We start from the raw sequence: 15251 nt of genomic DNA on the forward strand, positions 1-15251 counted from the left end.
TCATAGAAAATGTAAATTTGGCATGGCGTTCTAGCTGGTATGTTAGTTTGTCTAAAATGTCATTTAACATTGGAGTTGGCGGGTTACATGGCATGGTTGAAGTGGCATGAAATTGACCCATGTTGCAGGTGTGTATTAATAGAAAGAAGACATTCCTTGGATAAGACCATTACATATAAAATATGAAATATTTCTAACTAAATGGGGGGAATTCAATTTAAGGTGATGGACAAGAAAACTTCCGACAACTGCATTACCGTAAATAGCCACAGCCGGGCATCACCACGATACCAGTCTGCACATTGCGTTGATTTGAGTTGATTTGATTCTGCACAGTGTGTAGGTAAATACATTTCAACTGAAAAGTCAGATTACAAATGACAATGGAATTTTTACACAGCGTAAGGCACATTGTCCACCATATTAAATGCACAAAAAACACAAATATGGGTGGGCATGCAGAGAAATGTACACATGTGACGGGATAGTTAAATGGGGCAGCACAAATAGATCTAACTAGTTATGTGTAAGACTGCGTGCTGGTAATGATGGAGATTTGAGCACTTGCATAGTACACATCCACAAGCTATGCAGGGTTTACGTCTTTAATTTGCTGTGTTATCAGACCCAAAACCTGCAGTAGTTAGACTAAATATCTGCAAGGGAACATTACGACTCCCATCATTAACAGTAAGCATTATGACACCTCTATTATACAGTTAAGTCCATATATATTTGGACGCTAACACAATTTTCATAATTTCAGCTCTACGTCACCACAAAGGAATGGAGATGCAATTGAAATGCAGCTTTAATTCAAAGGGTTGAACAAAAGTGTTGTATGAAATATTTAGGAATTGCAACCATGTTTATACACATTCCCCTATTTTCAGTAACTGGTTCCAAATGCAAATGCCACACTTGGAATCACCTCCAGACCTTTTGCCTGCTTAATTGATAAAGAAATAATGAAGGAATAGTCCTCCCGGTCCATGAAACGGATGTTGTCAACAGTCCAGTTACTTTTGGTCCCTTGAAAAAACAGGGGTCTACATATTAAACAGCTGTAATTCCTAAACCCTTCCTCTAATTTGTATGTGGATACCCTTTAAATGAAACCATATTCATTATATAACTGTTACTTGAATGTTTGGTAAACAGCTAAATTAACAAAAATTGTCAGTGACCCAATATACGTGGAACTGTATGTTTCCTCATTAAAAGATTTTCCCATTTGTGTGAGTGTCCTCCCCCATGTTTGTCTCTCTGCCTTTTTGAGAGATGCCCAATTCCACGCCTGGCCAACCTGTGGTTCTCCAGCTATTGTGAAACTACAAGTCCCAGCATGTTTTACCAGCTGCTTGGGAGGGTTTGCTGGGACTTGTAGTTTCACAACAGCTGGAGAGGCACAGGTTGGCCAGGCCTGTCCTACAGGTAATGAACAGTGATTTATCTGACAAATCATTTACACACAAAGTTCAGATGGAATTTATACAAAGTATACATATCTGCCATAAGAAAGGGGCATTTACAACTTGCAAGAGTTTTCTAACACAGTTATCACCTTTTTTTATATACTTTTTGCCCTTACAGCTAACACTGCACATATTATTGAAAGGATTTCTGACCAAAAAACAAACAAAACACTTGGAGTTTTATTCTTTTCCTGGCATTTTCCATGGTGATCAGCGGCTAGCACCTTTCTAAGCACATTAAGACGTTGCGTCCTCCAATAACAAAACTTAAGCCTGTGATGGGCTCACCTAAGAAAAAGCGGCACTTTTTGTGTATGGAAAATACAATACTTTTTCATTGAAATTGCTTGGCTGGGTGGGAGGTCACCCACTGTTAGACATTAAATAGGAAATTGCACCAGATTAGTATAACTGCTGCCTGCTTTTTTTTTTTTTTTTTTTGTGATACGTGTGTACCCTCAGGGGCGTATTGCTGACAGGTTCTTGGAGCAATTCAGCCTGGTACATTTTAACTTTAAATGGCTCTTTACTATATTACAGAAAAATATATAGCCTTTATCTGAGGGGATATTTTGTAAATGTATTGACCGAAGGGATTACATGGTATAAGTTTAGACTATTTTTAGAACCTTTACAGACACGAATGGCTACGTGTGTGGAGAAATAATGGAATATAGGGCAGTGATGATTGGTAATATGCACTGGATGAATGTAACAAAATAGCAATTGCTGTACATAATATGCATGTTTCTAATCTGCTTCTGTGTCTTACAGATGAGATGTAGGAAACCAGCCTCAGTCTGGTTTTACTCATGAGCCTTACCTTTTGATTGTATAAAGTTGAATGAGCTTTGCTTAGAAGGCCATAACCTATGGAAAACTAAATGCAAATATATAGTTTCTGATTGTTCAGTACAAGTGACAGATGGCAAAGATACTGAGCATCAAATAATGAAAGCTTAATTCAACAGCCAAACTCTCCCTGTATAAAAGCTTTCAAAACCTGTAGTTATTTCATTTTAATCATAGGTCCTGCTTTAATTTGTATTATTTACTCCTTATAAATGATCATAACTTGCTATGCTACCTATCCATTTAAAGGCAACCACAAACTGAAAGATACTTAAATCAATTTACTCCCCCGCCTCCCACCCTTTCCCCATGAATGGATTGATCCATGGCTGAGCAAAGGTGGGCAAATCAAATTGCCTGGGGTACTAATTATGCTGACTGGTCAATAATGGATATCCTTAAAACCTGGACTGTTAGGGTGCCTTGAGGACAGAGTTTGGGACCCTATGGTGTCATATTCTACATATTAGGGGACTAGTTCTATAAATACTATTCTAACTTGTTGCAAATCAGGGGGAAATTTATTACCCTAAATGTATTTGTTCAAAAATCCACTGGCCATTGCCACAGTTCTGTGAAAGTCCTTCCCTCGTCCCTAGATGCAGCCTTGCAGTAATAATTTGCCCACCTCCTCCTTTTATTTTCCCGATTAACATCGCACTTAATGATGGACAATCAGACCAGATAATTTCTCTTACAATTTTTCTGTATCATTATATATTGCTCACTATCCACAGCATGCTGCATTTAAGGGATCCATATGGAACTCTGTCAACAAACACTGTAATTATAACATTGTTGTGAGGTGGGCTATATTGCCCATCTATCACTTATTTCACATAAAAAGGTATATACATATGCACTTTTATTTTTTGGAGTTTTGTATCCCAGTTAAATTTTCTACCATATAAATAACTTGTGATCATTTTATACACTTCCTAGTCTGGAGTGGAAGTATGCCTATTATTGTTTTGTCAGTATTATTTCATTTCAGAGCTATGTAATATGGCTGTTACTGAACGACCTGAAGGCAATAGTGTAATAAGGGGTCCTACACAAAACAGCTTGTTTGTAGCAGGAAGTACTTTTCTATACTATTAACACAAATAATCTACTATATTGTCACCACCCAAGGTGTATTGCTGTGCTTCATTCACTGATACAATCTGGGTCAAATTTGCTTTAATTCACTACTAATGTCTTTATATAGGAGTTCACAAACCAAAGCTTTTAATTCAGAATGGAACTTTTAGACTTCATAATAATCTGCATTGTAGAAAAGTAATGCAATAACTATATCCTCTATTTAGTGTGCATGGATGGTCGTGTTTGCTTCCAAGTGACAGCCCCATGCATTTACGTAGGCTCATCATTTAGAAGGTCTGTAGTCTTTATCATTTTCAGAATCAGATTTCTGACTTTTTTTTTTTTCAATAGATTTACACATGATTATCAATTTAACAATGTTTTATAGAAATATTTTGGTAACTTTATTTTTTTTGACATGTCCTCAATGGGTAAGGGGGGGGGGGCAGAGAATGTCTTCACTTGGGTTTAAAAGAGTTCTCCTGAGTTTGTATCTTTCCCATAATGCATTCAGATGCACGGTCCTTCCCTAGGGCATTCCATACCCCAAAGGAAAAGTGAATTGGATTCTGGAGTCTGGGAAGCTGTTTTACAACTGCCAAGATGTTCTGTATCTGGGACATGGAAGTATTGTGCATCTAGTCTGTGTTACAGATACAGTAAGACTGGTGGGGGCAGATCCACAGTACTTTCACAGATGTCTGTGTGATAAGACCCCATCTGACTGCTATATTGGGGGGGGGGGTTCAGATTAACGAAGATGGACTGTTCTTGAATGTGTTAGTTCCTTTAACGGCTATATGTTCTATCTGATCCATATAACAAACTACCCTTTCCGGTCACACATGAAACTGTTAATTCATTATTTACACTTTGACCTACAAACTAAATGTTATGTGCATATTTGTTGCTAATCTGTACAGCAATAGTGAGACCTATTTTTGCTGCATGAAGTTTTAAAGCTGGTTTTATCTTATCATTAGAGGAATGTGTATGAAATTGCTCCAGCATTTGTGATCCTTTCAGTGGTTAGAGTATCATGAACTTGAAGTGGTGCAATCAATTGCCTAGATTCTGTTTCTCCTTTTTTTTTTTTTCTTTCAAATTGTTGAAAATGGTACCCCCTCTTGTGCTGGAGCTACCCACAAAGTATCGTACAGCTGAAGGTACATGACTGGTACACACATGCCATGCTTATTTATATGGGTATTTAGTGCCTGTCTCTGCCTATACATTTAAGTAAGAAGCTGGTGGCTTTTTAGGATTTTTGCTGTAAGCCATCCAGAAGCAAACTGCTTTATCATTGATGTTGCCCTGTGCTGTATTTATATATAAATGCTGATATGCGGGCTAACCTATAATAAAAATAATCTGTAAAGTCGTTATTTGGATATGTTTCTGTTCCAGGCACTGTTCCTAAAAAGAAATATTTTGTGTAGCCACTGGTGAGATAAAAGATTTGTTTATCTCTAGGTGGTTTTAGTAACCAGCGTAAGTATTGTCTGCACGGTGAAAACTTGTGATCTTATTAATGGTTGCTGTATGAATTGTGTTGAGTGACTGTCAGATAAGTGATTTGTAATACTTGTCATCTGTCTAAAATGGGTTTCTGCTTTCAATACTGATGTAAATTGTGCATTCGACCCTAAGTATTGTGTTTTTAAAACCTTTTTGGTTTATTAGTTTTAAGCAATAAAGTTTGATATTACAGTTGAACAGTTTGGTTCCTTTTTTAAAAAACAAAAAACAAAATGGAGAATACCAGTGGCATGCTGAAAATGCCAATTTACAGATATTAAATTCTATAATTTAAAATGGGGACGGACTCTTGTGTATTTTTGTTTTAGTGTTGGATTGATGATCTATATGTATAATAAAGATTTGCACTGCATGACATCACCATATTATAATACGCAGTACACAATATGCAGAAGACAGTCAATCCAGATGGTACCACTTCTGAAGTCCTGCATGCCTAAATACCCTGTATATTCTTCAGCATTTTACAGGCCACACTAACCAATCTGAAGAATTTAGGTGTAAATTGAGATTTCAAAATATATTCAGTAAACCTTTTAAAATAAGTCTATAGAGTATAAGATACTGTTATAGAAGGGCCACTGTCAATTAAGGAGCGTTTAAGTCTTTTTGACATTAAAAGGTAAAATAAGATCGCACTACACAGGTATTGAATCCTAAAATTAATATATTAAATAATAGACAGCAGGAAAGTCTCTATAATAGCAAAGATAAGAATTTAAAAAAATTAATGTATCACTATTTGACAGTAAATAGATGCACAGTCAGTTAAACAGCCTTAAACATTTGTCACCGTACATCATAAGACTTGTAGATCCATATTAGCTAATGTTATAAACACACAAGTTGCCACATAACCTAAGTATCTTTGATGAAACCACCTCTAATTCAGCTAAAATGTGTCAATGATTTATTACTCACCAGGAAAGACTGCAGATATACACACTTCTGAAATCTACTCTGCTCACTGCAATATACTTTTCTTCTTCAGGGTCCATGGGCTACACAGGGAGACCTTAGGGGTGTAGGTTGGATCTGGATCCCGGGCACCACGCAGTTAAAGCTTTTGCTCCCAGGATGCACTGGTCCATCCTTCCTATACCGCACCCCCCGAGCCAGAGGCACCGCAGTTTGTGTTGGTGCTCGGCCGGAGTTGGGTCACTGTTATCGCAGAGGCCTAAAGCTATTTTATTTAATTTTATGATTTGGTAGGTTTTTTTTTTTAACTATCTTCAGAGCGCGCAGCAACAGACTGTCCATTTGACGTACATGCTGCCGCTAAGTCACCCCGCCGAATCCGCAACGCCATTACCGATATGGGGATCTCGGTGGGACTCCGGGGTCTGTGCTAGCCGGGCCTCGCGGACTTCCCAGACTGTGGGCGGATATACGGGGACAAGGTAAGGCGGGTCACCGCTTGCGGTGACCCGCGTATTAACAGTCATTGCCCCGGTCTCAGGGGACAGACCGGAGGCGCTGAGGTGGACGCAGGCCCCCCCATACCACTAGACTACCAGGGACAGTATTGGTGCAGGAAGCCAGCGTCCCAGGGGTTAATATTCGGGAGTCAGCCTTACCTGTTGTTGCAGCTCCTCAGCTCAGCGCGCCTTTCCACTGCGGTGTGGCTTTGCTGAGTGGTTTCCTCCTGTGGCCACACCCCTTTTGAGGTCTCCAGCGGCCATTTTATCTGGTGGTTATTCGCTGATCTCTCAGGTCAGCGTGTGGTCCATTCCTCCTGCATACCTCTCCCTTGGGTTGAGGTATGCAGCACTATAGCTGTCCCAGACACTGAATCTGGGCAGTTGATTGTAGTGCCACTTTGCAGTATACTTCCTGCATTGTATGTGACTTATGCTAGCGCTGTCTGTCTGGGTCTTTGTTTCCTAACTGTCAGCATATATCTATAATTCTGCCCTAATACAGGTGTAGTTAAGGTGGTTCTTTTACCTCACATATATAAAAGATAATATTTGTGGGGTCTGACACATACTGTTGTGTGCTGCGTGGTGCCATATTTAGGTAAAGGTGCTCCTGCAGCTTACCAAAGTGTCAGACCGGATCAGTGTGTCGCATACTTAGTGTGCTCCTGCAACTTATCCAAGCATCAGTCAGGACCAGTGTTTTTTTCCTCGGACTATTACCTTAACATAAAGGTGTATTCAGGGGTTTTCCATGTGCCTCACATTTATGGAACTAAGTATTTGTGAGGTTTGGTCACATACATTCGTTGCACTGTGCCATATTTGGGCTGTGTGCTCCTGCAGCTTACCCAGGCATAAGACAGGACCAGTATATTGCTCCCTACTAGTATTCTACATACACGGTGATATATATAATTTATATTGCAGCCTGGTAAGAGGTTTCATACTGACCTCATGTTACTCTTTTCATGTGGCTCATTGTGCTAAATGGGAACACCCCTTGCGGTGGATTCATGTTACATGTTTAATTAAAAGCGCTACGTTGCCTATTCCTACGGTTACTTCCTTGAAGAATCCTACAGATAGGAAGGTGAAAGCTTGCCTGAAATCGATATACTCTCTTTCAGGGGATGTTGCCATTCCAACCATGGCTATTACATGGGTGGCTAAAGCTATAGAGAGCTGGATTGATGCACTTGAAGACTTTTTTTTTTTTTTTCCCTCGGATGCTTCTAGGGATCAGTTGTCTTTGCTCACATTCGAGATGCAGCTTTTTATATTGGAGAAGCGACAAGGGATTCCAGTCTCCTAACCTCCAGAGTCTTGGCCGCGGCTGTGTCTGCCCGCCGTACACTGTGGCTACGCTCATGGAAGGCAGATGCGTATTCCAAGAAAGGCCTAGAAGGGTTACCCTACAATGGGGAGATCTTGTTTGGCTCACACCCTGACAAGTTTGTAACCACGTTTGCAGCATCAGAAACTACATTTCTACCTGAGCAACTACTTCTATTAGGCCTCGGTCTACATCATTTAAGTCCTTTTGTCCTCGGGGACAGCCTAAAGGTTAGTCCTTTCCTAGGCAGTATGCTTCCACTAGGGCCGCTAAAGCCAGAACCAACCAGACCTGGAACACCAGATGCCCTGCTTCAAAACCAGAGTATAAACCCTCAGCCTGACGGGATGGGCCTCCCTCTGGGAGGTGGTCCCTCACGGGTATGCCCTCTCCTTTCTTAGATGGCCTCCCCACCAATTTTTCTACACAGACCCTCCTTCAGACCTGAACAAGGCCTTACAATACAGTCCTTGCTGCAAGCATGGAATTGTCAGTCCTACTATCTCAGTGGTGGACTGGTTATTATTCTACTCTTTCTAGCTCAGAAGCCGAATGGGTCTTACAGGCCTTTCCTCAACCTCAAATCCTTGAACAAATTACTCAGGTTCAGGATGGAAACCCTACACAATCATCCTGAGTACCCTAACTATGGAGCCTGGGGACTTCATGGTGTCTCTGGATATTCAGGACGTGTACCTACATGTACCTATAGCGCCCTCACATCAGCGATATCTCAAGTTTGCTATACAGCAACACTTCCAATTTCAGGCTCTGCCCTTTGGACTATTCACAGCTCCACGGGTGTTTACTAAAATTATGGCTATCATGGTGGCCCACCTACGTGGTCTTGGTGTCCGACTGTGGCCATATCTGGACGACCACCTGCTCTTAGCAGGATCCCCAGAAGTGCTTCACCACCGTTTGGAGTTAACCATTGCTTTCGAGCACAACTGGAAAAAGTTCTCCTTGAATCCCTCACAGAATGATTGATTCATTTGGGAGCCCTGCTGGATTCTCAGGATCAGAGAATCTTTCTGACATCAGACAAGATTTCCACACATGACTACGAGTGCGCAGATGTCTCCACAGTCTCCGAGTGTCAATCCACTCAGCAATGCAGGTTCTGGAATCCATGGTGTCCACCTTCGACATGGTGGAATATGCTCAATTCCACTCCAGGCCTTTGCAAAGGCTGATCCTCTCAAGGTGGAACGGGTTACCCCATCGGATCAAAGCTCAGACGAGGGTGCTCTCTCCAGAGGTGAGTCTGTCTCTATCTTGGTGGCTACAGACATCTCATCTAACCAAGGGTCGCCCTTTCTGGATTCCGGACTGGGTAATGCTAACAACGGACGCCAGTCTCCGGGGCGGGGGGTGCAGTGACCAGTCCGCACTCTTTTAGGACCGTTGGACATTGGTCGAATCAACCCTGCCAATCAACATATTGGAACTTCGAGCTGTCTACAGGGCCCTCAACTTGGCCCAACACATACTTCACAGAAAACCTTTACAGGTTCAGTCTGACATTGCCACAAAAGTGGCTTACATCGACCATCAAGGAGGCACTCCAAGTCGGGCAGCAATGACAGAAGTGTCATGCATTCTGATGTGGCATCATAATGTACACTTTTTTACTTCTTTAGTTTGTTTTTTGTATATGTAGCACTTTATACACTTTTTATTAGAACCTCCTACTTATGTAGGACTTAACACATAGGCTTCCTTCTTAATTATTCTTTAACCCTCACTTTAAATCTCTCACTAGTGTGATGCCATGGGGTGGTTCTGCTGGGTTGGCCTGGGGGGTCCCGTGCATAGGAGTGTTAGGGACCTGCCTGATCACCTGGACGTGGTGGGCAGGCCCATACTTATGGCCATTATGCTAAGAACCTCTTGGATGAAATTTAGCAGTATTATTATTAGGTTCAGCATAGTTAGAGTGTGCGCTTGCATCTGTCTTTTTGCTTGCAGCACTACAAATCTCAGCAAGTAGCACCTCACATTGTGCTTAGGGTGTGCAATCTAGGGCCCCTCCCCCTATGTATTATGGACCGAGGGCCACCTCCCGGCCATCTCTGCAGTGTTCCTTCTGGGAGTTCTCAATTGGGAAGCAGACTTCCTCAGCCTTCTCGACGTGCATCCCAGGGAATGGTCGCTTCTACAAGAGGTGTTTAAACTCCTAGTGCACAGATGGGGCCTCTCAGTGGTGGACCTCATGGCCTCCCAACACAATCACAAACTGCTAGTATACGGATCCAGAACATGAGATGCCGAGGCAACCTTGGTAGACGCACCAGTGAAGTGGACCTTCCAGTTTGTTTACCTATTCCCTCCAGTCCCCCTTCCTCAAGTTCTTCGGAAGTTCAAACAAGACAGAGGCACTGTCCTGCTGTTGACTCCAGCTTGGCCCAGACGTCACTGGTGCTCAGATCTTCGGAGTCTCAACATCGACACTCCTTTCCTGCTGTCTCAACGTCTGGACCTGTTGTCTCAAGGTCCTTGCCTTTACCCGGATCTGGGTCGTCTGTCTTTGATGGCGTGGCTCCTGAGACATCCCTCTTGAGGTCAAAAGGATTTTCTAGTTCTGTAGTCAGCACTATGCTCAGCGCGCGTAAGCCTGCCTCTGCTCGGATCTACCACAGTGTGGCATACATATATCCAATGGCGTTATACCAGAAGCTACGATCCTCAATGTTTAGGATTTCCAGAGTCCTGGCCTTCCTTCAAGCTGGATTGGACCTTGGACTTTGCCTTGCTTCACTGAAAGTGCATATCTCTGCTCTATCCATTTGGTTCCAGTGTAGACTTGCTCCACTACTTCCATATAAGCAGGAAATTATAGTACTGGCCTTTCCATCACTAGACCTCTCGGCTGGTGAGGCCTCATTGGATGTGGTCCGCGCTCTCTGGATTTCTGTGGGCCGTACCAGTTCCCTTTTGGAAATTGGACTCCTTGTTTGTGATCTATGGATTTCACAAAAAGGGATGGCCAGCCAATAAACAAACATTGGACAGATGGCTTCGTATGACTATCTCAGAGGCTTACACACAGGCAGGCCTGCCTGTTCTGGCTTCTGTTACTGCTCATTCTACTCAGTCTGTGGGTGGCTTGGCCTCGGCTGTTCAGCTTTGTAAGGCGGCCATGTGGTCTTCCTTTAAGACCTTTCTAAGCTTCCTATGCATTTGATACCTTAGCCTCTCAGGATGCTTCCTTTGGGCGCCAGATTGTCCTCTCAGCGCAGGAGCATCCCTACCCTTAAAAGGACTGCTTTGGGACATAACCAAGGTCTTCCTGTGGAGCCTATGGACCCTGAAGAAGAAAATGAGAGGTAAGGTAAGTACTTATGTATGTTAACTTTCCTTGAAGTCCATAGGGTCCACAGGGCACCTGCCCTGATGCACCTGGCTATATATGGACTACACTTCTGGTCACCGGTTTCCAGTCTCCTTCTCTGAGTGTGATATTCTTGTGTGTACCAGTCTTCCTTCTCTCTTCTCCGGCCTTTGGCTACTTACCAACTGAGGTGCCTCTGATTCAGGGGGCAAGGATGGACCAGTGCATCCTTGGAACAAAAGCTTTAACTGCCTGGTGCCCGGGATCCAGATCCAATGTCTCCCTCTGGACCTCGAAGAAAGAGAGTTAACAAAGGTAAGTTCTTACCATAACACATTATTTGTGAATTATTATGGGAACTTCTCCTGTACCCAGATAATATACAGTAGCAATCTCTGCAAATTAATTTTACATTGATTCCACACACAGAAATACCTGCAGGTGAGAATTCAATAGCGGGTGAGCTGTGCTCACAGAGAAATGACTTTAGTTTTGCCTTTCACTAACCTCTGGTCTGAAAATCTTTTCGCTGCCACTTTGGGAACTATAAAGCTGTAATCCCACTCAGTTAGGACTGTTTTTTTTTTTTTTCATTAGTCTTTGCTTTAAATATAAGAGCTGGTCAATGTTAATAGTATGCATAGTAATGCTAAAGTTTTCAAGCCAATAGTATGACATGTCACGTGATTGCTTTATTGTTCCTCAACTGCTGGGAGAGGTCTGGTCAGTTTCTGGCTTTAGGAGGAGTTATGGTGACCATGGGTGGTAATGAATATTTCCCCCAGACCTGGATTATTTGCCATTTGTTGGTTTTGTGTCAACCTAATCTGAGTTTATTAATAATTGGAAATAGGGATTTATTTTTTAAAACCATTTAATCATGACTATTTTTCAGTTAAAAATGGTAACATAAAGGGGAAGATGTATCAAGCCTTGGAGAGTGAAAATGACAGTAGCTGACTTGTAGATAGTTTATCGAACATCCTGTAAATTTACAGGAGGTGATTGGGTGGTACTTTATATCTCTGCACTTTTTAGGTGTGATACATCTCCCCAAAAATGAAAATAACTGATATACAGCTATGGCCAAAAGTTTTGAGAATGAGACAAGTATTTGTCTCACAAACTTTGCGGCTTCAGTATTTTTAGACCTTTTTGTCAGATGTTACTATGGTATACTGAAGTAAAATTACAAGCATTTCATAAGTGTCAAAGGTTTTTATTGACAATTGCGTTAAGTTTATGCAAAGAGTCAATATTTGCAGTGTTGACCCTTCTTTTTCAAGACCTCTGCAATTTGCCCTGGCATGCTGTCATCCAACTTCTGGGCCACATACTGACTGATGGCCGCCCATTCTTGCCTAATCAATGCTTGGAGTTTGTCAGAATATTTGGGTTTTTGTTTGTCCACCTTTCTTTTGAGGATTGACCACAAGTTCTCAATGGGATTAAGGTCTGGGGAGTTTCCTGGCCATGGACCCAAAATGTTGATGTTTTTTTTCCCCCGAGCCACTTAGTTATCACTTTTGACTTATGGCAAGGTGCTCCATCATGCTGGAAAAGGCATTATTCGTCACCAAACTGTTCTTGGATGGTTGGGAGAAGTTGTTCTTGGAGGATGTTTTGGTGCCATTCTTTATTCATGTCTGTGTTCTTAGGCAAAATTGTGAGTGAGCCCACTCCCTTGGCTGAAAAGCAGCCTCATACATGTATGGTCTCAGGATGCTTTACTGTTGGCATGACACAGGACTGATGGTAACGCTCACCTTTCCTTCTCCGGACAATCATTTTTCCAGATGCCTCAAACCATCTGAAAGGGGGATTCATCAGAGAAAATAACTTAAACCCAGTCCTCAACAGTCCAATCCCTGTACCTTTCTCAGAGTATGTCTGTCCCTGATGTTTTCCTGAAGAGAAGTGGCTTCTTTGCTGCCCTTCTTGACACCAGGCCATCCTCCACAAGTCTTCACCTCACTGTGTGTGAAGATGCCTGCTGCCATTCCTTAGCAAGCTCTGCAATGGTGGTGCCCCGATCCCGCAGCTGAATCAACTTTGCAATTCATCTGGTCACTCTTCATGACATTCTGGAGTATATGCAAATTGCCATCATAAAAACTGAAGCAGCAGACTTTGTGAAAACCAATACTTGTCATTCTCAACTCTTGGCCAAGGCTGTAGATCCTTCTTCTCTATGGGTGGTATATACGCACTATGCTGAAAAAATGCGGTCTGTATTTTTGGAGGTTTGACCACAATCATAATAGGAAAAAGCTCTGGAAAACTTTGCACACTAACACCATCTATAGATGGCGTTTCCTAATAGAAGCCACAGGGCCTTTTATCGTGAGTTTACCCTGAGAGGGATCCAATAGGGTCCATCGCTACTCTCACATCTGCAGATGGACTTCCTTGTCATTAAACTCGAAAATCCCCACACCACAAAGGACAGCTTTTATGTGCTATTCGTACTATAAATATCTAAAATATGACACACTCCTCCTGCCTGTGGGTCGATCACAAGAATTTCTCAGACGCATGTAACACGCTTGAATTATTTGTATTTCTGCTGTTTCAAAGTGTTTTGTAAATGCATTTTTTTTTTTTTTTTTAAACCTATTTATAAAATCAAAAGTAATGCACGATTAGTCTCCTTTATTGGAGAGCTTTTCTTTTCCTGTTTATGCATTCTGTTGGAATTAATCATGCCTTTATCCCATTAAACATATACCATTTTTGATTAGCTGCAGGAATTGTCGCAAGAAAGTGTTTCCTTTAGGATGTTAATATACATTTATGTCTGGTACAGTGGTTCCAACTACTTTCCAGGTCATGTTTTGATTTCTGTCTGTGGAAGCAGGTGAGTAGTTCATGAATCATCCTAAAGTGGTGGCAGACAAATTAAGACCCAGTTATCAGTACCCAAATAATAACCTGTAGTACAGATATGATACATGGATAAGCCGAATCCACAGGCAAAATGGATCTGATAAGCTTGGTCTCAGAATCTTAAGTTTAAACACTATGAGCCTCTCTCTCATATTTAAGTATTTTGGAAAAAGAAATATGCATGGCATACAAGGATAGTCTTATGCTAATAATTTTCTCTAAATAAAAATTTCTCACTTCTATGAATCTGTTTGTGGGCAGATGCAAGAAGATGGAGCAATTCTTAATGTCATGGTATTTTATGCCTGTCTGGGCTGTCGTACCGCTGTCACTGCTTGCTCATTGGATTGTATTGATGCTAGTTAAGTTTCATGGTCCTTTGTGCAGAGCATACTGTTACTCAGGCAGTGGTGGAACTAGAGAGTTGTGGGCCCAGGTCCAAAAATATGCTTTGGCTCCTCTCCATCGCCTCACCTCAAGTTCATAATAGGCGTATTGGGCACCACACTACCACAAGGTAGAGGGGTGGGATGGGGGGAGGCAGTGGGTGACGGAGGGCGGTATGTTCTAAACTCCAAAATGCGGTCAAATCTTGGAAAACTGCCATTTTCACAGGTTTACCACAATCCCCATATCCATTAAAGTGGTCCACAGTGAAAGTTGGAGTTATCAGTTGAACTGCAGTCCCCATAGAATGCTATGGGGCTGAGATGTGCTATACTTTCCAGAGCTTGTGCCCCACACAATCGATCGATTTGTGTCGCCTATAGAAACCTACGGATTTCTTTATGCACCTTTCCCCTGAGCGAGAACAAAAGGATTCCTCTCCATCCTCCTGCAGCTTACGCATGCACTGGCTAGCAGGGGCAGTAGTTTCCCTAGGTCATAAACTGAAAGCCTTCTATTTGCAAGGGACAGCTTTTATCAAAAGAGATGTCCCTTTGTTTAAAAATTCATGTATATGGCATTAACAAATTCAATGCGACACATACCACCCTTTATCTCCTAAAATGAGATACTTGCTGCCAATGGTGATGCAGAGGGTGATAGAGGAATGCAGTGGGTGACAGGCAGACAGTCCCCTGTGCCCACTGAGGCAGCCACCATGTTCTTGCTGCAGATATCTCTTTGGGTCCTGCAGCATCTTCTGCACTGACGCATTCAGCTGTAGTGTTCTCCACTGGCTTCACAAGGACTCTCCAGCGGTGTCAGCTAGAGAGAGGGAAGTGGCCAGGGACCCCCTGTGGCTGCTCCTCTATCTAGACCATATCCTCCCTATTTGTTATGGTGTGGCGGTGTTCTACGATGAGTCAGTCTGACTATAT

Source organism: Taudactylus pleione, unplaced genomic scaffold, assembly GCF_031769625.1.
Source record: "Taudactylus pleione unplaced genomic scaffold, aTauple2 ptg000191l, whole genome shotgun sequence".
Taxonomy (NCBI): Eukaryota; Metazoa; Chordata; class Amphibia; order Anura; family Myobatrachidae; genus Taudactylus; species Taudactylus pleione.